At 43.7% G+C, this 23,376-nt stretch overlaps 1 protein-coding gene across 1 annotated transcript in view; it reads right to left on the reverse strand.

Moving 5' to 3' along the window:
* IGSF10 (immunoglobulin superfamily member 10) overlaps window positions 1-16,845 on the reverse strand; it is an 82,730-nt gene extending 65,885 nt beyond the window's left edge. The window contains exon 1 of the mRNA XM_082251897.1: window positions 16,440-16,845. The gene's annotated coding sequence lies outside the window, so the exon portion shown is untranslated. The remainder of the gene's footprint in view (window positions 1-16,439) is intronic.
* Window positions 16,846-23,376: the final 6,531 nt, after the last annotated feature.

A 23,376-nucleotide genomic window follows, 5' to 3' on the forward strand; every position in this document is an offset into this window, starting at 1 on the left:
GATCCAAAACTGGACATTAAAACATCACGGACAAGGACAAAAGGTTGACGCGTTTCCAGGGTTTACACTCGCTTACTTATAACTCAAAAGGGCAAGATATTGCTGGAGACTATGGATCTGACCTGCACCTGATTACAGATCCTCACCTGAGCGGCTCATCTGCATTTGTCTTGGACAGCCAACTGCTAGGTTGAGAGAATTCTCTATTTCTTAAGCAGACCCTACTTCTATTAGAAAATGGTATTGAGAGTGAGAAAAGAAACTGTGTTTGTAAAATATCTGATGCTGAATCTTTACGACTTGAGAAGCGAAATAGTGTAGATTCTGAGTCTATGTCTGTTTTAGAACCTAAAAGTGAGTCTTTAAAACTTTCAGGCCCATGCTCTCTAGTTGCAGGGTTTGGGCTAAAGCCTCCCAGAGCAGTAAGGCCCCACAAAGACGTATTTATGATGCCTCATGAAGTGCACTTATGATTACTTGATCAGTCTATGCCCATGTTTCCAATTATTCAACCACCTGTTTAACTGGTGACACCATATCCCAGATGCGATCAAATGGTAATAGATGTACCTTTTGACTGCCAAACGTTTGTTCCCTTAATTTTTTGCTAATGTTAGCTAATATTTCAAGTGATCACGTTGTCAGCCTACAGTATGCTTTCACTTGGATGTGAGCTAGTATTTAAGGAAGGAGGGGGTGGTATTGCCACTCCACAGACATTGCTATGCTTCCTATTGTGTACTTGTATTGCAGAACTGTTCCATTTTGTAAAACTAAAATTTTCACTTGCTACATTAGTGAAACAGTAGTTCACAAAGACTGTCACTAGAGCACACTAGTACCGACAGCTTTCCAGGAATGTAGCTTTGGACCGCTCTAAAATGGCCACTGCAATTTATGTCTATATCATAACTATAGAAAATAATGATATATATGCCAGCATTGAGTGTAGATTTGATATTAGAGGAGGAAATAGTCTGCAGGACAGTCAGGGAGGAAGAAGGAGAGGAGCCATCTTGACATACATTAAGGTGGTATCCTGTCCCTATGTCCAGAGAGGAGACTTTTATCTATGTCAGCTAAGATTGCAGCCAAGCAGAGATAATCATCTGGAGAACAGAAGCAGCATTTGACCAAGGCTGTAAGTTATTGAACCCCTGTTCTTCCAGGTTGATAATTTGAAGGGGTTATGCATGTCAGCCATTTCTGCTGCCCCGTTGATTGCATAGAAGCTGAAATCTAAACTTAGGATACAGCAGCTGCAAATCTGAAATTCCGAAGTTCCAGTTGTAGCACTGCTTTCATTAAGCCTTCATTACAACTGTGGACAGCCACTATATGGGCCATGTGCACTTAATGGACTGTAGGGCTGATGATCAACATTGCTCGGACTGTGCCTTCATGTCCTACAACTGGCCAGTTGTGCTCCAGAATATACAACCAGTTGTTGAGCTTACATCAGAAATGAGTCTCCTGCTATATATATATATATATATATATATATATTTATATATATATATATATATATATATATATATATGGTGGAGGAGCTCAAGGTCTCCAACATCCACCAGCTCCATGATGTCATTATGGAGTGGAAGAGGGCTCCAGTGGCAACCTGTGAAGCTCTGATGAACTCCATGCCCAAGAGGGTTAAGGCAGTGCTGGAAAATAATGGTGGCCACACAAAATATTGACACTTTGGGCCCAATTTGGACATTTTCATTTAGGGGTGTACTCACTTTTGTTGTCAGCGGCTTAGGCATTAATGGCTGTGTGTTGTTATTTTGAAGGGACAGAAACTTTACTCTGTTATACACACTGTACACTCACTACTTTACTTTATAGCAAAGTGTCATTTCTTTAGTGTTGTCACATGAAAATATATAATAAAATATTTACAAAAATGCGAGGGGTGTACTCACTTTTGTGAGATACTGCATAAATACAGTATATCTACATGATTGGGAAGGCTTCTTCAGATGAAGTTCAGTAGCAGTGGCCCACTTCCCCCATGGGTTTCTGCCAATCAGCTGTTCCAAGATTTACTGCAAGGCTGGTCAACAATTATTCATCAAAAAGAGGCATCCCACTGGTTTTCAGTTTTTCTGATCAGTCATTATATGATGCATTGCAATGTTTTTTTATGATGTTTGTGTGCCATAAAGTAGTGAAATATGATATATCTAACAAATAATTGCAAGCAGAGAAGATAGCTGCTTATTCAGTAACACAGTTTAAAGAAACAAAGTGCAGCAGCCCAAAGCAGACAATCCATCATCATCCAAGAGCCATCCTTGTCATGTGGATATTGATGGTGGTGCTGTACAACACTTGTGAGCAATAGACAACTCACTTTTACTTTCACGCTACTGTTACAACTGAATTTACACGGGAGGTCTGTTTATAGAAATTTCCCTTTAAATTAGCAGATTGCAGACTAGGGTTGAGCGGACACCTAGATGTCCGTGTTCGACGGGTTCGGCCGAACTTTAAAAAAAAGTCCGGGTCCGTGTCCCGGACTTTTACCGAACTTTTCCCGGACACCGAACCCCATTGAAGTCAATGGGGACCCGAACTTTAAGGCACTAAAATGGCTCTAAAACACCAAAGGAAAGGGCTAGAGTGCTGCAAATGGCAGCAAAACGTAATTAAGAGCATGGCAAGTGCTCTGCAAACAAATGTGGATAGGGAAATAACTTAAAACAACAAAAAAAAACAGAAAAATAAAACAATGTTCTTCTTCATCTCTGAAGGACGAGGCCCATATGGAGTAGGAGGGAGGTTGAGGTGGTGGTGGATGTGGCGGTGACATAGGCGTGCGCACAGGGTGTGCTGGGTGTGCCTGGGCACACCCTAATCACCTAGGGCACATAGCATTGCCAGTGAGGAGATGGGAAAGATCTCCCTGGGACCTGCTCTGCTCTATTTCTCCTTGCCTACAGGTACATGGCCCCGATACATTACTCTCCCTGCTGGCAAACACATGCATGTGTATTTCAACTTTGGGGTGCACACCTTAATGCAATAGGCTGCGCACACCTATGGGCGGTGTAGGTGGAAGCGGCGGTGGAGGAGGACCAGGGCCGGATTAACAGCATCATGGGCTTGGTGCTGAGGATTTTGAAGGGCCTTAGGGCCGTGCCTTGCCATGCACCCAGAGGAGGAAGGGTGCAGCCATGCATGCCTAATTCAACATGGGATGCTGTCTCTGAAGCCCATAAACACATCCATGCATCGCCAACTGTCCCTCCTTGTCCGGCCTTCACGCTGTGTGGGGAGGTTCTGAGGGTGCTGCCTGGGGAAGCGAGCATAGAAGCCAGACTTCTGTGTTTACAAGTGACAGAAGAGCGGTAACAGTGAATATGGCCAACCCGGGGCCTATATAAAAGGTAGGGGCCTGGAGCTGCAGCTCCAATAGCCCCTACATTAATCTGGCCCTGAGGAGGAGGACGAGGTAGCCAACACTGCTTCTTTTCACAAATTTTAAATGAGGGTACACCCCAAAAGAGTGAGAAAGAGCAAAAATGGAACAATGGGTGGGTAAGGTCGGTATCCATTGCTATTCTGCATAAGGTACGGAAAAGTCCCGTGGGATCCATGCCTGGTTCATTTTAATGAACGTGAGCTTGTCCACATTGTCTCTGGACAGGCGGCTGCGCTTGTCTGTTATAACGCCCCCAGCCGTGCTAAATACCCGTTCAGATAATACACTGGCTGCAGGGCACGCCAGCACCTCCAAGGCGTAAAGGGCAAGCTCAGGCCATGTGCCCAATTTGGAGACCCAGAAGTTGAAGGGGGCAGACCCGTCATTCACTACATGTAGGCGTGTGCACACATACTGCTCCACCATGTTGGTAAAATGCTGCCTCCTGCTAAGACGTTCCATCTGAGCTGCTGGTGCTGCTGTTTGTTGTGGCGTGCTGACAAAGCTTTTCCACATTTCGGCCATGCTAACCCTGCCTTCTGAGGTGCTGGCGGTGCCCTGGTTGCGTTGGCGACCTCCTCCTCCTCCTCCTCTGCCTTGTGCTTCCACTGTGGCCCCGCTGTCAGATGGGAATGCCAGCAGCATGGCGTCTACCAGCGTGCGCTTGTACTCGCGCATCTTGCGATCGCGCTCCAGTGAGTGAATTAAGGACGGTACGTTGTCCTTGTAACGGGGATCCAGCAGCGTGGCCACCCAGTAATCAGCACAAGTTAGAATGTGGGCAACTCGGCGGTCGTTGTGGAGACACTGCAGCATGTAATCGCTCATGTGTGCCAGGCTGCCCAGAGGCAACGAAAGGCTGTCCTCTGTGGGAGGTGTATGGTCCGTGTCCTCTGTATCCCCCCAGCCACGCACCAGTGATGGCCATGAGCTGGCCTGGGTGCCACCCTGCTGTGAACATGGTTCCATCTCCTCCTCCAGCTCCTCCTCCTCCTCATCCTCCTCATCCTCCAGAACTGTGCCCCTGCTGGACAATTGCGTCCCTGGCGTTTGCGTGTGCAGGAACCCACCCTCGGAGCCCCTTGCGAATGACTGCCCTGAAAGCCTTGGAAATGTTACCTCTTCATCCTCCTCCTCCTCCTCATCCTGTGCCACATCCTCTTCCATCATCGCCCGAATTGTTTTTTCAAGGAGGCATAGAAGTGGGATAGTTAAGCTGAGAACGGCGTCATTGCCACTGGCCATGTTGGTGGAGTACTCAAAACAGCGCAACAAGGCACACAGGTCTCGCATGGAGGCCCAGTTATTGGTGGTGAAGTGGTGCTGTTCCGCAGAGCGACTCACGCGTGCGTGCTGCAGCTGAAACTCCACTATGGCCTGCTGCTGCTCGCACAGTCTTTCCAGCATGTGCAAGGTGGAGTTCCACCTTGTGGGCACGTCACATATGAGGCGGTGAGCGGGAAGGCCGAAGTTACGCTGCAGCGCTGCCAGGCGAGCAGCAGCAGGGTGAGAACGCCGAAAGTGCGCACAAACGGCCCGCACTTTCTGCAGCAGCTCTGACATATCGGGGTAGTTTTTAAGGAACCTCTGCACCACCAAATTCAGCACATGCGCCAGGCAAGGGATGTGCGTCAAACCGGCTAGGCCCAGAGCTGCTATGAGATTTCGCCCGTTATCGCACACCACCAGGCCGGGCTTGAGGCTCGCTGGCAGCAACCACTCATTTGTCTGCTGTTCCATGCTCCTCCACAACTCCTGCGCGGTGTGTGGTTTGTCCCCCAAACAGGCAAGTTGTAAAACTGCCTGCTGTCGTTTACCCCTGGCCGTGCTGAAGTTGGTGGTGAAGGTGTTACGCTGTCCGGATGAGGAGGCGGTAGAGGATGAGGAAGCGGAGTAGGAGGAGTTAGGAACAGGAGGCAAACTGAAGCGCCCTGCAATCCTCGGTGGTGGAAGGACATGCGCCAAATTGCTATCCGCCTCAGGCCCATCCGCCACTGCATTTACCCAGTGTGCCGTTAGGGAGATATAACGCCCCTGACCGTGCTTACTGGTCCACGTATCCGTAGTTAGGTGGACCTTGGCACAGATGGCGTTGCGCAGTGCACACCTGATTTTTTCCCCCACTTGGTTGTGCAGGGAAGGGATGGCTTGCCTGGAAAAGTAGTGGCGGCTGGGCACGACGTACTGTGGGACAGCCACCGACATAAGGTTTTTAAAACTGTGCGTCTCCACCAGACGGAATGACAGCATTTCAAAGGCCAATAATTTTGAAATGCTGGCATTCAGGGCCAGGGATCGCGGGTGGGTAGGGGGGTACTTCCTCTTCCTCTCAAGTGTTTGGGAGATGGAAAGCTGAACGCTTCCACGGGACATTGTGGAGATGGTTGTTGGTGACCCAGGTGGTGGTGTTGCTGACAGATCGTCTGTTTGCGGGGTGGCAGGTGCCGGTATCACTACAGATGTGGCTGGAGCGGCCGAGACTGCAGCAGAAGAGGAAGCAGGATGAGCCAGAGACGTTTCTTGGTTTTGAAGGTGTGTACTCCACTGCAGCTCGTGCTTTGCACTTAGATGCCTGATCATGCAGGTTGTGCTCAGGTTGAGAAGGTTCATGCCTCGCTTCAAGCTCTGATTGCACAGGGTGCAAACCACTCGTGTCCTGTCATCAGCACATTTTCTAAAGAACTTCCACGCTAGAGAACTCCTTTGAGCTGACTTTGGTGCGCTCGTTCCCTTGCTGCGTTGGGCAGTAGCGGGCGTAGTGTCTAGGGCACGGCCGCTCCGCTTCTGCACCCTGCTCCCTCTTCTGCTGTGCTGGTGGCTCTGTGCGACCACCGCCTCTTCCTCCAAACTACTCAGTTCACCTGCATGACGTTCATTCCATGTGGGGTCGAGGACCTCATCGTCCTCCACATCATCTTCCACCCAGTCTTCACCCCTGCCCTCCTTGTCGGTCTCCACAATGCTGAACGCCGCAGCAGTTGGCACCTGCGTTTCGTCATCATCGGAGACGTGCTGCGATGATCCTTGCATGTACTCATCTTGAGAAATAAGTGGTTGGGCATCGCTGCACTCAATCTCTTCCACTTCTGGGGCAGGGCTAGGTGGATGGCCCTGGGAAACCCTGCTGACAGAGTCCTCAAAAAGAATAAGAGACTGCTGTATGGCTTGGGGCTCAGACTGCTGGCCTGATTTGCAAGGGGGTGAGGTGAAAGACGGTTGGACATTGGCTGCAGGTGCCAACTCTGACCTTTCTGCAGTAGACTGGGTGGGAGACAATGTGAAGGAACTGGAGGCACTGTCAGCAGCAAACCAATCTACTATCGCCTCAACTTGTTCTGGCCTCATCACTTCTAGGGGCGTTTGATGCCCTACCAAATACTGATGCAGGTTCTGTCGCCTACTCACACTTGAGGAAGGTGTTTCACTTGTGCGTGTAGCTGGCACAGATCGACCATGTCCTCTCCTTGCAACAGGAGCTCTACCAGCAGCACCACGACCCAGGCCACGGCCCTTATTTGACGGTCTCCTCATATTTCTGTAATTTAAGATCTTGCCCTAGAAAGGTTTTTATTGAATAGCGGAATAGAAAATATGATCCAAAAAAAGTGTATGTATATCACACGTACACAACCACACTAGGCCCCAATTACTATTGTTTGTACCCCTAAAAGGCTAGATGAGGAGTAGGGGGAGTATGGAACAGGCAGCACCCTCAAACCTTCAGAAGTATGAGATGAACCCCAACAACTTGGAAAGGTGGATCTCTCTCACACGTACCGACACAGACTATCCCGCAATTCAATTGATCCTCAAAGGTTTTTATTGAATAGCGGAATAGGAAATATGATCAAAAAAAGTGTATGTATCTCGCACGTACACAACCACACTAGGCCCCAATTACTATTGTTTGTACCCCTAAAAGGCTAGATGAGGAGTAGGGGGGGTATGGAACAGGCAGCACCCTCAAACCTTCAGAAGTATGAGATGAACCCCAACAACTTGGAAAGGTGGATCTCTCTCACACGTACCGACACAGACTATCCCGCAATTCAATTGATCCTCAAAGGTTTTTATTGAATAGCGGAATAGGAAATATGATCAAAAAAAGTGTATGTATCTCGCACGTACACAACCACACTAGGCCCCAATTACTATTGTTTGTACCCCTAAAAGGCTAGATGAGGAGTAGGGGGGGTATGGAACAGGCAGCACCCTCAAACCTTCAGAAGTATGAGATGAACCCCAACAACTTGGAAAGGTGGATCTCTCTCACACGTACCGACACAGACTATCCCGCAATTCAATTGATCCTCAAAGGTTTTTATTGAATAGCGGAATAGGAAATATGATCAAAAAAAGTGTATGTATCTCGCACGTACACAACCACACTAGGCCCCAATTACTATTGTTTGTACCCCTAAAAGGCTAGATGAGGAGTAGGGGGGGTATGGAACAGGCAGCACCCTCAAACCTTCAGAAGTATGAGATGAACCCCAACAACTTGGAAAGGTGGATCTCTCTCACACGTACCGACACAGACTATCCCGCAATTCAATTGATCCTCAAAGGTTTTTATTGAATAGCGGAATAGGAAATATGATCAAAAAAAGTGTATGTATCTCGCACGTACACAACCACACTAGGCCCCAATTACTATTGTTTGTACCCCTAAAAGGCTAGATGAGGAGTAGGGGGGGTATGGAACAGGCAGCACCCTCAAACCTTCAGAAGTATGAGATGAACCCCAACAACTTGGAAAGGTGGATCTCTCTCACACGTACCAACACAGACTATCCCCCAATTTAACTGATCCCCAAAGGTTTTTGATTAAATAGCGGAATAGAAAATATGATCCCAAAAAAGTGTATGTATATCACACGTACACAACCACACTAGGCCCCAATTACTATTGTTTGTACCCCTAAAAGGCTAGGAGTAGGGGGAGTATGGAACAGGCAGCACCCTCAAACCTTCAGAAGTATGAGATGAACCCCAACAACTTGGAAAGGTGGATCTCTCTCACACGTACCAACACAGACTATCCCCCAATTTAACTGATCCCCAAAGGTTTTTGATTAAATAGCGGAATAGAAAATATGATCCCAAAAAAGTGTATGTATATCACACGTACACAACCACACTAGGCCCCAATTACTATTGTTTGTACCCCTAAAAGGCTAGGAGTAGGGGGAGTATGGAACAGGCAGCACCCTCAAACCTTCAGAAGTATGAGATGAACCTCAACAACTTGGAAAGGTGGATCTCTCTCACACGTACCAACACAGACTATCCCCCAATTTAACTGATCCCCAAAGGTTTTTGATTAAATAGCGGAATAGAAAATATGATCCCAAAAAAGTGTATGTATATCACACGTACACAACCACACTAGGCCCCAATTACTATTGTTTGTACCCCTAAAAGGCTAGGAGTAGGGGGAGTATGGAACAGGCAGCACCCTCAAACCTTCAGAAGTATGAGATGAACCCCAACAACTTGGAAAGGTGGATCTCTCTCACACGTACCAACACAGACTATCCCCCAATTTAACTGATCCCCAAAGGTTTTTGATTAAATAGCGGAATAGAAAATATGATCCCAAAAAAGTGTATGTATATCACACGTACACAACCACACTAGGCCCCAATTACTATTGTTTGTACCCCTAAAAGGCTAGGAGTAGGGGGAGTATGGAACAGGCAGCACCCTCAAACCTTCAGAAGTATGAGATGAACCCCAACAACTTGGAAAGGTGGATCTCTCTCACACGTACCAACACAGACTATCCCCCAATTTAACTGATCCCCAAAGGTTTTTGATTAAATAGCGGAATAGAAAATATGATCCCAAAAAAGTGTATGTATATCACACGTACACAACCACACTAGGCCCCAATTACTATTGTTTGTACCCCTAAAAGGCTAGGAGTAGGGGGAGTATGGAACAGGCAGCACCCTCAAACCTTCAGAAGTATGAGATGAACCCCAACAACTTGGAAAGGTGGATCTCTCTCACACGTACCAACACAGACTATCCCCCAATTTAACTGATCCCCAAAGGTTTTTGATTAAATAGCGGAATAGAAAATATGATCCCAAAAAAGTGTATGTATATCACACGTACACAACCACACTAGGCCCCAATTACTATTGTTTGTACCCCTAAAAGGCTAGGAGTAGGGGGAGTATGGAACAGGCAGCACCCTCAAACCTTCAGAAGTATGAGATGAACCTCAACAACTTGGAAAGGTGGATCTCTCTCACACGTACCAACACAGACTATCCCCCAATTTAACTGATCCCCAAAGGTTTTTGATTAAATAGCGGAATAGAAAATATGATCCCAAAAAAGTGTATGTATATCACACGTACACAACCACACTAGGCCCCAATTACTATTGTTTGTACCCCTAAAAGGCTAGGAGTAGGGGGAGTATGGAACAGGCAGCACCCTCAAACCTTCAGAAGTATGAGATGAACCCCAACAACTTGGAAAGGTGGATCTCTCTCACACGTACCAACACAGACTATCCCCCAATTTAACTGATCCCCAAAGGTTTTTGATTAAATAGCGGAATAGAAAATATGATCCCAAAAAAGTGTATGTATATCACACGTACACAACCACACTAGGCCCCAATTACTATTGTTTGTACCCCTAAAAGGCTAGGAGTAGGGGGAGTATGGAACAGGCAGCACCCTCAAACCTTCAGAAGTATGAGATGAACCCCAACAACTTGGAAAGGTGGATCTCTCTCACACGTACCAACACAGACTATCCCCCAATTTAACTGATCCCCAAAGGTTTTTGATTAAATAGCGGAATAGAAAATATGATCCCAAAAAAGTGTATGTATATCACACGTACACAACCACACTAGGCCCCAATTACTATTGTTTGTACCCCTAAAAGGCTAGGAGTAGGGGGAGTATGGAACAGGCAGCACCCTCAAACCTTCAGAAGTATGAGATGAACCCCAACAACTTGGAAAGGTGGATCTCTCTCACACGTACCAACACAGACTATCCCCCAATTTAACTGATCCCCAAAGGTTTTTGATTAAATAGCGGAATAGAAAATATGATCCCAAAAAAGTGTATGTATATCACACGTACACAACCACACTAGGCCCCAATTACTATTGTTTGTACCCCTAAAAGGCTAGGAGTAGGGGGAGTATGGAACAGGCAGCACCCTCAAACCTTCAGAAGTATGAGATGAACCCCAACAACTTGGAAAGGTGGATCTCTCTCACACGTACCAACACAGACTATCCCCCAATTTAACTGATCCCCAAAGGTTTTTGATTAAATAGCGGAATAGAAAATATGATCCCAAAAAAGTGTATGTATATCACACGTACACAACCACACTAGGCCCCAATTACTATTGTTTGTACCCCTAAAAGGCTAGGAGTAGGGGGAGTATGGAACAGGCAGCACCCTCAAACCTTCAGAAGTATGAGATGAACCCCAACAACTTGGAAAGGTGGATCTCTCTCACACGTACCAACACAGACTATCCCCCAATTTAACTGATCCCCAAAGGTTTTTGATTAAATAGCGGAATAGAAAATATGATCCCAAAAAAGTGTATGTATATCACACGTACACAACCACACTAGGCCCCAATTACTATTGTTTGTACCCCTAAAAGGCTAGGAGTAGGGGGAGTATGGAACAGGCAGCACCCTCAAACCTTCAGAAGTATGAGATGAACCCCAACAACTTGGAAAGGTGGATCTCTCTCACACGTACCAACACAGACTATCCCCCAATTTAACTGATCCCCAAAGGTTTTTGATTAAATAGCGGAATAGAAAATATGATCCCAAAAAAGTGTATGTATATCACACGTACACAACCACACTAGGCCCCAATTACTATTGTTTGTACCCCTAAAAGGCTAGGAGTAGGGGGAGTATGGAACAGGCAGCACCCTCAAACCTTCAGAAGTATGAGATGAACCCCAACAACTTGGAAAGGTGGATCTCTCTCACACGTACCAACACAGACTATCCCCCAATTTAACTGATCCCCAAAGGTTTTTGATTAAATAGCGGAATAGAAAATATGATCCCAAAAAAGTGTATGTATATCACACGTACACAACCACACTAGGCCCCAATTACTATTGTTTGTACCCCTAAAAGGCTAGGAGTAGGGGGAGTATGGAACAGGCAGCACCCTCAAACCTTCAGAAGTATGAGATGAACCCCAACAACTTGGAAAGGTGGATCTCTCTCACACGTACCAACACAGACTATCCCCCAATTTAACTGATCCCCAAAGGTTTTTGATTAAATAGCGGAATAGAAAATATGATCCCAAAAAAGTGTATGTATATCACACGTACACAACCACACTAGGCCCCAATTACTATTGTTTGTACCCCTAAAAGGCTAGGAGTAGGGGGAGTATGGAACAGGCAGCACCCTCAAACCTTCAGAAGTATGAGATGAACCCCAACAACTTGGAAAGGTGGATCTCTCTCACACGTACCAACACAGACTATCCCCCAATTTAACTGATCCCCAAAGGTTTTTGATTAAATAGCGGAATAGAAAATATGATCCCAAAAAAGTGTATGTATATCACACGTACACAACCACACTAGGCCCCAATTACTATTGTTTGTACCCCTAAAAGGCTAGGAGTAGGGGGAGTATGGAACAGGCAGCACCCTCAAACCTTCAGAAGTATGAGATGAACCTCAACAACTTGGAAAGGTGGATCTCTCTCACACGTACCAACACAGACTATCCCCCAATTTAACTGATCCCCAAAGGTTTTTGATTAAATAGCGGAATAGAAAATATGATCCCAAAAAAGTGTATGTATATCACACGTACACAACCACACTAGGCCCCAATTACTATTGTTTGTACCCCTAAAAGGCTAGGAGTAGGGGGAGTATGGAACAGGCAGCACCCTCAAACCTTCAGAAGTATGAGATGAACCCCAACAACTTGGAAAGGTGGATCTCTCTCACACGTACCAACACAGACTATCCCCCAATTTAACTGATCCCCAAAGGTTTTTGATTAAATAGCGGAATAGAAAATATGATCCCAAAAAAGTGTATGTATATCACACGTACACAACCACACTAGGCCCCAATTACTATTGTTTGTACCCCTAAAAGGCTAGGAGTAGGGGGAGTATGGAACAGGCAGCACCCTCAAACCTTCAGAAGTATGAGATGAACCCCAACAACTTGGAAAGGTGGATCTCTCTCACACGTACCAACACAGACTATCCCCCAATTTAACTGATCCCCAAAGGTTTTTGATTAAATAGCGGAATAGAAAATATGATCCCAAAAAAGTGTATGTATATCACACGTACACAACCACACTAGGCCCCAATTACTATTGTTTGTACCCCTAAAAGGCTAGGAGTAGGGGGAGTATGGAACAGGCAGCACCCTCAAACCTTCAGAAGTATGAGATGAACCCCAACAACTTGGAAAGGTGGATCTCTCTCACACGTACCAACACAGACTATCCCCCAATTTAACTGATCCCCAAAGGTTTTTGATTAAATAGCGGAATAGAAAATATGATCCCAAAAAAGTGTATGTATATCACACGTACACAACCACACTAGGCCCCAATTACTATTGTTTGTACCCCTAAAAGGCTAGATGAGGAGTAGGGGGAGTATGGAACAGGCAGCACCCTCAAACCTTCAGTATGAGATTGTGTTCACTGTACCCCACAAAGATTGAGTTCACTGCACCCCACAATGATTGTGTTCACTGCACCCCACAAAGATTGTGTTCACTGCACCTCACAAAGATTGTGTTCACTGTACCCCCCAAAGATTGTGTTCACTGCACCCCACAAAGATTCTGTTCACTGTACCCCACAAAGATTGTGTTCACTGCACCCCAAAAAGATTGTGTTCACTGCACCCCAAAAAGGATGTTGTTCACTGCACCCCAAAAAGGATGTTGTTCACTCCACCCCAAAAAGATTGTGTTCACTGCACCCCACAAAGATTGTGTTCACTGCACCCCAAAAAGATTGTGTTCACTGCACCCCAAAAATGATTTTGTTCACTGCACCCCAAAAAGGATTTTGTTCACTGCACCCCAAAAAGGATGTTGTTCACTCCACCCCAAAAAGATTGTGTTCACTGCACCCCAAAAAGATTGTGTTCACTGCACCCCACAAAGGATTTTGTTCACTGCACCCCAAAAAGATTGTGTTCACTGCACCCCAAAAAGGATGTTGTTCACTGCACCCCAAAAAGGATTTTGTTCACTGCACCCCAAAAAGATTGTGTTCACTGCACCCCACAAAGGATTTTGTTCACTGCACCCCACAAAGATTGTGTTCACTGCACACCAAAAAGGATTGTGTTCACTGCACCCCAAAAAGATTTTGTTCACTGCACCCCAAAAAGATTGTGTTCACTGCAGCCCAAAAAGATTGTGTTCACTGCAGCCCAAAAAGATTGTGTTCACTGCAGCCCAAAAAGATTGTGTTCACTGCAGCCCAAAAAGATTGTGTTCACTGCAGCCCAAAAAGATTGTGTTCACTGCAGCTCACACACAGAAAAATGGATGTGGATCACTGACACCTGCCTATCTCCAATCCCACACCACACAGCAATATCGATTGTAGTTTGTAGAACACAGTTTCCCTAAAATTCAGCAGACTCTGTCCCTAACAGGATTGAGAAGAGATCGTAGATCAGGATTGAGTGCAGACCCCACCCCCCACACAGCAATATCGATTGTAGTTTGTAGAAGACACTGACCCTATAATTCAGCAGACTCTGTCCCTAAAATGCCTACAACTCGCCCTGCCTAAACACTCCGACCTGTCCCTCAATTCTATCCGGACACAAATGGTTTTTTCCTGCCTATCTTTCCCTAATCAGCAGCCAGCACGTTGATGTGTGCTCTGTCCCTGAATCTAAGCAGCATAATGACGCCGCTGCGGCTGCCTCGAACTTATAAAGACTTGGTCACATGCTTCAGACGGCCAATCACAGCTACTGAGACATTTGCAGGCATGGCTGGGATGGCTTAAGGCACACCAGTTAAACGATTGTTGATTGGCTGTTGAAAGCCCGCCATGAAAAGAGCGCCAAAGCATGCAAAACCCGGAAATAAAACGACCGAACACGGATTTTTACCCGAACATACAGTAAAGTGTCCGTGTTCGGGTACAAAAAATCCAATTATTCGGTACGAACACGAATAATACAGTCCGTGTTCGCTCAACACTATTGCAGACATTTTCACAATAATTAAAATAAACTGATAAAATATTTTGGGACATTCCCAAATCTCTGTACAATCTGTCAAATCTCATATGCAACAGATATTTTAGTAACAGCATAAAAACTGGATGAAAACACAAAAGCCAAACACAAAACAGATCAAGGAATGTTTTACATCATTGTACATAACACAAAATGGACAATTTTAGTCCCGAAATAAGTTATTTGTAGGCTATTTCTGGCAAAGACAAATATTTAATATATCATAGTGAACAGGCATGAACCCTCAACAAAAATTCAGCTTTCAGTGGCTTAAAATAGGCTATCAACAGCTGATGACTGATTGGTAGTCACAAGTTACAACACTGCTCATTACGGTACTAAGGGGTTGATTTACTAAGGGTAAATAGATTGTGCACTCTGCAAGTGCAGTTGCTCCAGAGCTTAGGAAATAAAGTAAAGCTTCACTTTACAAAGAATACCCAATCACATGTAAAGAAAAAATAAAAAGTATTTTAGCTTGCACATGATTGGATGAAGTCAGCAGAGCTCCCCTTCATTTACTATGCTCCGGAGCAATTGCACTTACAGAGTGCACAGCATAGGTGTGCACAGCCTATTGCATTAGGGTGTGCACCCCAAAGCGCAAACGCATATATGTGTGCATGTGTATATATACTGCCGGGGTGAGTTGAGCAGTGGCTGGTGTCAGCAGGGCAGAGTTTGGTGTCAGTAGGGCTGTGTAAGGTGTCAGTAGTTTTTATTTTTATTATTTTATTTTATATTATTGTTTACAATTTCATTTTTTTTCGGAGCCGCATTAGGGGAGCTTTGGTGAAATATTAGGGGTCTAAATGGGGAATCTGCAGCACACTGGGTGATTAGGGTGTGCCCAGGCACACCTGGCACACCCTGTGCGCACGCCTATGGTGCACAGTCTATTTGACTTTAGTAAATCAACATGTGTTTTGTCTGTGATTACCATATACACAGTCCTCCAGCCCAAACTACAGCGTTCAGTCTCCATTTTCTTACTACCTTTATATACATACACGTAATGCATATAATATGTTGTACAGTGCTTTAGAGGGAAATAAGCCCTTTTATGTAACAGAGAGGCACAGTGGATAGCACTTCTGCTGCTGGTGTGAATGGAGCCTTAACCTGGCTAAATATGTAACTGTGTAATTATTAGATTAGGAAAGGGTCAAACCCTGTGAATTTGTTGTTTGCCATCTCACTGGGGAGATTTTTCTTCACTGTGCGTCCCACAGACACATCAAGAAGTGAGAGGAAATCCCTTCTTTGTAAGGAAATCCTCTCTTAGTTATTACCACAACAAGAGTCCCCATTGGACAATTTTACTACTATTTCTGTTCCAGTGACAACTCTCAATTTTGGATTTTAAGCTCACTTTCTGGTGCCAATAGACAACAGAAAAACATAAGGGGCGAATAACCCTGCAGGAATGCAAACAGCAAAAGAAAGCTGACAGGGGTTCTAACCCTGCCCAACACCTTTCCAAACAGAAAAAAAAACTACAAAAATAAAAAGTTTACTTTCGGCACGCTTTTGAGGCTAACTCCACCGTTTTCACCATGTTACACCTGTATTTGTAAAAGGTGGGCTTAGCCTTTAAGTTAGTACAAAGACTAAAACATCAAACAATCCAATCCTTTCATCACATAACCAATCAGACTATTGATCCATTTACTTGTGCACACCTCAGCTACATGGATTGGATTTTAGTTTATGCATGCACGCAGTAAACATGGTACCTGGTGGTCCTGGATGTGGCTGGATTCCTCTGGGTAAGGACTAATGCAGCATGTAGATCCTGTAAGTAGTCCAAGTCATATAGAAAGCAGGTTGAGTAATACCAGTCCAGAAATCACTGGTCTTTGGTTGCATTGAAGAGATCAAACATGTTCATGGTGAATTGTGCCCATGTGTGCTGGGAAGTCAATCAAGGACTGTATTGTATGGAGCAAACACATAACTTCTTTCTCTTATGATGTGCAAGCCGGTCCTTTCATGAGCTGCACTTCTACTCCTCACAGGTCTCTCTCCATCTGTTCCCAGTAAAAGCAGAAGTAGCTGGCTTTCTATCTCTTCTTATATTTTTGGAATTCCTTTCTTGATTCATGTGTGTCTCCTCTCTGCCCCCTGCAGTCTCCCCGCACAGTGCAGGAGTGTAGACTGGGCTGCAGTACAGCATCCTCTCCCAGTAATTCTGGAGAGGAACACACTTAGTACATATACAGGATTGATGTCATTGACACCCGATACCCTCACTGTATTTTTGGTAACACAATGTATGCTCATGTGAAATGTCACTAGTTCCAGATAACTCACTTATATTCTGGAAATGATTTAGGATACCTTTGTGCCATTTTATTTCTGCAATTTACATGTATATATGGAAGAAATGATCCAATAGGAGTCAGACGATATGAACTTTGTTTTCAGAAGTATAGGCATACAGGGATCTGCTGAAATGCCTGTGAGCTGTGCTGTATGGCCACATTCCCAACAAGGTTTGAAAATCCAGGAGTCACTTTCTGTCCTGCTGGTGGTCTCAGACCTCCTTGTGCTGTTGTAAATCACTGAACAGCTATGAAATGATTTTGACTGTGATAATGGCTACTAAGTGCTGCACTTGCAGCTGTCTAGCTACATGTTCAGTTACCAGCGCAGAACAGAACACTTTCTACAAACCTTTTATACCCTCCCTCTTAGATTGTAAGCTCTAACGAGCAGGGTTCCAACTGTATTAAAGTGTATTGTATTTGTACTGTCTACCCTCGAGTTGAAAGCCTCTATCCTTAAGTTGTAAAGCGCTGCGTAAACAGTCAGCTCTATATAAATCCTATAAAATAATAATAATAAGCGGTTTGCTAGAATAGTATGTTAAAGCATAACTCCACTTTTGTTGAGAAAAAAACATTCCCCTCTGGGTGATCTCTGTACATCCCAAGGACTTTACCAAACTTTGTTGCAGAGTCCTAACTTTTGTTATTCTGAAGAAATCACTGTTTGTTCCTCTGTGTCTCTGTGCTGAGTGGGTCTAATGGGAGTGATTTCATAATTATCTATCAGCTGTGGCAGCCGCAGAGCACTAATGAGGAAAGCTGTTGGGCCTGCATCCCTTTAGACGCGTTCCTATTGGGAGTATCTCACCAAAAATGACATTTTTGTTGCAGGGGATGACAGACATCTGACTTGCATCTTAGGCAGACTTCTGGGAACCTGAGTGGGTCTAATGGGAGTGGTTTCATAATTATCTATCAGCTGTGGCAGCTGCAGAGCACTAATGAGGAAAGCTGTTGGGCCTGCATCCCTTTAGACGTGTTCCTATTGGGAGTATCTCACCAAAAATGACATTGTTGTTGCAGTGGATGCCAGAAATCTGACTTGTATCTTAGGCAGACTTCTGGGAAAACTAACCTCCACTATTTCTTTATATTGGCTTTTAAAATTTACAAATGCAGGAATTTATAAATTGGATAAAAGGTTTAGCACTATATAGATCAGACTAAAATGAGGGACACATGAGGTGGAAAGAGGGACAGTTGGGAGCTATGTTGTTTAGAATGACAAAATGAAAAAACATGCCATTCTGGCTAAACAAGCTATTAACCACTTTCCGACTGCTCACAGTAATATTACTGCGGCAGTGCGGCTTTCCTGGGTCCAGTCATGTCATGTGACTGGAGGGGAAGGGCGTGCTCCTGCTGTGTTTAGACACAGCGGGAGTCGGGCCGTTGGAGGAGAGGCGGCGATTACCGCCTTCCTCCCACAATCATTCGGTAAACGGAAAGAAGACCCGCTTGCTTATGTAAACAAAGCAGGCGGATCTTCTCACTGACATGCAGGGACAGATCTGCAGTTTCAGCATAGCTGAAAATGCGATTTCTGTACCTGTCACAGAACCCCCCCACACACGCAAGTCAGTAAGCATTAGGCTCACTTTTAACCCCTTGATCACCCCCAGTATTAACCCCTTCCCTGCCAGTGACATTATTACAGTAACAGTGCATATTTTTAGCACTGATTACTGTAGTAATTGCACTGGTACCCCTAAAAGTGTCAAAAATGTCAGTTAGTGGCCCGATCTGTCCGCTGCAATCACAGACTAGTAAAAAAAAAAAAAAAACAACAAAAAAAAAAATGACATAAATCTTTCCCGTAGTTTGTAGACGCAATAACTTTTGTGCAAACCAATCAAAATACGCTTATTGTGATTTTTTTTTTACCAAAAATATGTAGCAGAAAACAAATTGGCCTAAAGTGTTAAAAAATTGTGATTTTTATTTATTTATTTATTTTTTTGAGAATGTCATATACCAGAATGTGAAAAATATTGTTTTGTTTTTTTTTCAAAATTGTCGTTCTTTTTTTCTTTATAGTGAAAAAAATAAAAATCGCACAGGTGATCAAGTAAAAAAGGACATAAATTTTGTTTTGGTACAGAATCGCACAACTGCGCAATTGTCCGTTAAAGTAACGCAGTGCCGAATCGCAAAATAGGGCCTGGTCAGAAAGGGGACAAATCCTTCCGGGGCTAAAGTGGTTAATGTCATTGTGGGCAGTAAGGGTATGGGAGCCGGTTGCCTGAACTATGAAGAGATGAAGAGATTGTCAGGCTTTGGATAACATCAGAGAAGATGTTGGTGTGGGACCAGCAGTGCAGTAGATCAGCGGACAATGCTGAATTTGTTGTTCAGGGGACTACGTGAATCAAGATTAACACTGCATAACTTGTAAGAAATGGAGTAACCAAAAATACAGAGGGGGGGGGGAGTGAAATTCTTCTTTAAGGGCTCAAAAAGTCTATTTGCCTTATATCCTATTGTTCCAGTGTACATCGACATGCTGAGTTGAAAAAAAAAAGACAGGATGCATTTTTAAGCAGCTCAGCATGTTGCAATGAATTATGCTAAAAAAAAGAAAATCTCTGTGCGCCACCACAGCAATAAAGTAAATAAATAAATAATTCTTCTTAATGAGTTGCAATAAAACCCTCAATGTGTTCCTACACCAACATTAATATGCAGTGAAAAATAGTGTTACGCTAATCTAATAAAACATATAACTAGTAAAAAAAATAATAATAATAATAATCAAACAATGAAACAATAAGCAATATTATCACACTTGAAGATATTCATTGTAGGACTGAACGTTTTGATTAAATTGTATTTGTTTCGCCTAATATTGCTTATTGTTTCATTGTTTTATTTTTTAGGTTGTTGTTTTTTGATAGTTATAGTGTAAATGTGCTATAGGTACAGAATATCATTGAGTAGCGCAACACTATTTTTCACTGCATAATGAATTATACTGCATCGCAGGATGCTGCAGTGCATAAAGTTGAATGAAATATTTTGTGAGATTTCAATAAAGTTTAAAAAAGTGTTAAAATACATTGCACTACCCCAACATAGCCAACACCAGTAGGCACGCATTACACATAGCCTAAAGCATTTCTGCTGGTGTGAATGAACTCTAAAGTATAACTGTATGTAAGAACAAAATGTAATATATTGCACATTACCAAGTCATGTGGTGGCTGCATTCGTTTTCTTTTTTCAGGCCAATAACATTTTCTACAAGTGCAGGAAACAACTATTGATCTTTCTAGCAGTGCAGTGTTCTTGTCAGTTCCTGTGCGAGGAACAGATTGCAAAAACAATATGGTCATTCTACTAATCCCATCACCTCCAATGTAATGGAGATAAACAAGGGCAGACATCAGTGGCACTCTGTGCATACGGGGCGCAGGGGCACCTCCCCCCTAATCCATGCACCCGGCCCAATAATCTACATTCAGGCCACCGGACGCATTGATTTCAAAGCGTTTTTTATTTTTTTTTTATTTTTTTGAAGCACAGGATTAGAGCATGAGGCTCTAGGAGTCTTAGGACTCTCGGCCAATCGGGTCTCAGGACCCACTTCCTGTTCGGCTGGGAGGAGAAGCAATGGCCCTGAAGTGAGGAGCAGCAGCCCTACTATCCTAAGGTAAGGAGGCCAAAAAATGAAAAAAGAGGAAACATGGACTTTTCAGGCACTGGGTACTAAAAAAATCACATTTTATAGTATAATGCATTTAAAATTATCAAAGAAAAAAAACATATAACAGTAATATCCCATATACGGGAAATATAAAATACAAAGTTGACAAATATGTGATTACACTGTTGGTAATGCTGAACAATTATACAAACATAGTATAGTATATCAGTAATAATAATTCACATCGAGACAATCATAGCCGCAGGTGACAGGGAATGGTACTTTCTTCCCAGAAAGATCGAACAATGTATATTAACAGCAGATCGTACAATTCCGTTGAGCCATATTGCTCAACGGGAAGGTGTATGAAGGATCAGAATCATCAATGTTGATGGTTGTTAAAGATAAATATGCAACCAAGCGTTATAGACCAGCAAGAATTGGCATAAAGCACATCAACTGGTATGCCAATAGAATATACTTTCATAGAGTGGAGTACTCATATATATAACAGGTATATGCACTCAAAAATATACTGTTATATATATGAGTACTCCACTCTATGAAAGTATATTCTATTGGCATACCAGTTGATGTGCTTTATGCCAATTCTTGCTGGTCTATAACGCTTGGTTGCATATTTATCTTTAACAACAATCAACATTGATGATTCTGATCCTTCATACACCTTCCCTGTTGGCTACTAACTAAGTCTTTTATCTACATCGTTATTGCCTATTGAATTATACAGAATACTGATCCATTAGCTCCCAGAGGAAGCATAAGGCGAAACATGTCGAGCAATATGGCTCAACGGAATTGTACGATCTACTGCTAATATACATTGTTCGATCTTCCCGGGAAGACAGTACCATTCCCTGTCACCTGCAACTATGATCGTCTTGATGTGAAGTATTATTACTGATATAATATACTATGTTTGTATAATTGTCCAGCATTACCAACAGTGTAATCACCTATTTGTCAACTTTGTATTTTATATTTCCCGTATATGGAATATTACTGTTATATGTTTTTTTGTGTTTTTTTTCTTTGATAATTTTAAATGCATTATACAATAAAATTTGATTTTTACGTACCCAGTGCCTGCAAAGTCCATGTTTCCTCTTTTTTCATTTTTTAACTTAAATTAGGATGTGGCACTTATTACCTTATTCATACGCCCAGCTTACCGCTTTCTGGGAGCGTATTTTTCAGCTTCTCATCTAAGGTAAGGAGGCCTATCACTGCCTCCTAAGGTAAGGAGGCCTCTGATTGCCTCCTGAGGTAAGGAGGCCTCTGATTGCCTCCTAAGGTAAGGAGGCCTCTGATTGCCTCCTTTCCGTCGCCTTCATGGAAAACCACATTGGTTTTCCAACCCCCCCCCCCCCAAAAAAATATTGAGCACTAGCCACCACTGGCTTACATATTAAAAGTAAAGCTTGGGTGACAACCATGGTCCTTTCTATAGGTACAGTGGGGGAAAGCTTAACCAACTAGACAGGAAGCGTGTTAATTAAAAGCATTAATTTTTAAGATTTTGTTTTGGCATGTAGATATGCTTACCTTTGGTAAAGACCAGAGACTAAGCATGTAAACTATGAAAATCATATAAAACTATTTCAGGTAAACACTACATAATAAATCAAAATATGATTTATAACATGTAGCTATCTGTGGAGTTAATATAGACAGAAAGTTGCAAATAGGCTGCAGGATATCAGCAACACTGTGATGCAACAAAAGATGCGAAAAAGGTGAAGTCAATTATCAGCACACGCAGGGCTGTAGATCATTTTTCTGGGGGGGGGGGGGGTTCAGCTTGCAGGTGAGCTGCATGTTTACCACCCCCCAACTGCTCTCCCTTAAGCTGCAAAGGCAGCAGACAGGGGTAAAAGTCATGCAGGCTGTTGCACTCAGTAGGTAGTAACACCTATCAAATGTGACCCATTCACCATGCAGTTGTGGTGCAGCAGGTGGTGAGAAGGCAATGTTATTACCTCCTCACAGATGCATAAAGGTAAATGGAATAAAGACAGAGAGCTAACACTTTTTCGGAGCCTACTATGAAGATGAACTTCATTAAACAGTTGCAATCTACACAGCAACTGGGAACCATTGAGAAAATCCTGTTCAATCAGCGCCACAGGCTATAGCCAGCAAAGCTGATCAGTGTATTTTAATGGTGAGGAAGACTCCCTGCTGTCACAATACAAAGGCTCAATGAGAAGGATTCCCCCATCCACACTCAAATCAGGTCAGTTTTTTTGTTCAATCATTGACTCATCTATGGCCAGCTTAACAGCGGGACTTTTCCACTCTCAGGATTCACTGAGCAACACTGCAGACACTGACTGAATGAACATTTTCCAACATTCCCATTACCAAAAGTTGATCGTTAAATCGATGTCTGTCAATGGGAAAGGGCATAGCTGGATTGAAATTTGGCTGGTGCCTGCTGAACTGGCTGAATTTCTTTCGATCCATCTATTGCCAGCCTAAAGTTAATGTAAGGTACTACACGTGTAAATAAGGCTTAATTTACAAATCTGACATACCAGGATAAGAATCCTTATTTTTTTTAAATGTTACAGTTCATTTCCAGTCCAATGAGCTTTGAAAATGACAATTACACAGATAAAATAAAAATCCGTATCCTGGTGTTACAACGTTGTGAATTGAACCTGTGTTCTGTGTAGC

Source organism: Pelophylax lessonae (genome assembly GCF_965119305.1).
Source record: "Pelophylax lessonae genome assembly, chromosome: 3".
NCBI classification, from domain to species: Eukaryota; Metazoa; Chordata; class Amphibia; order Anura; family Ranidae; genus Pelophylax; species Pelophylax lessonae.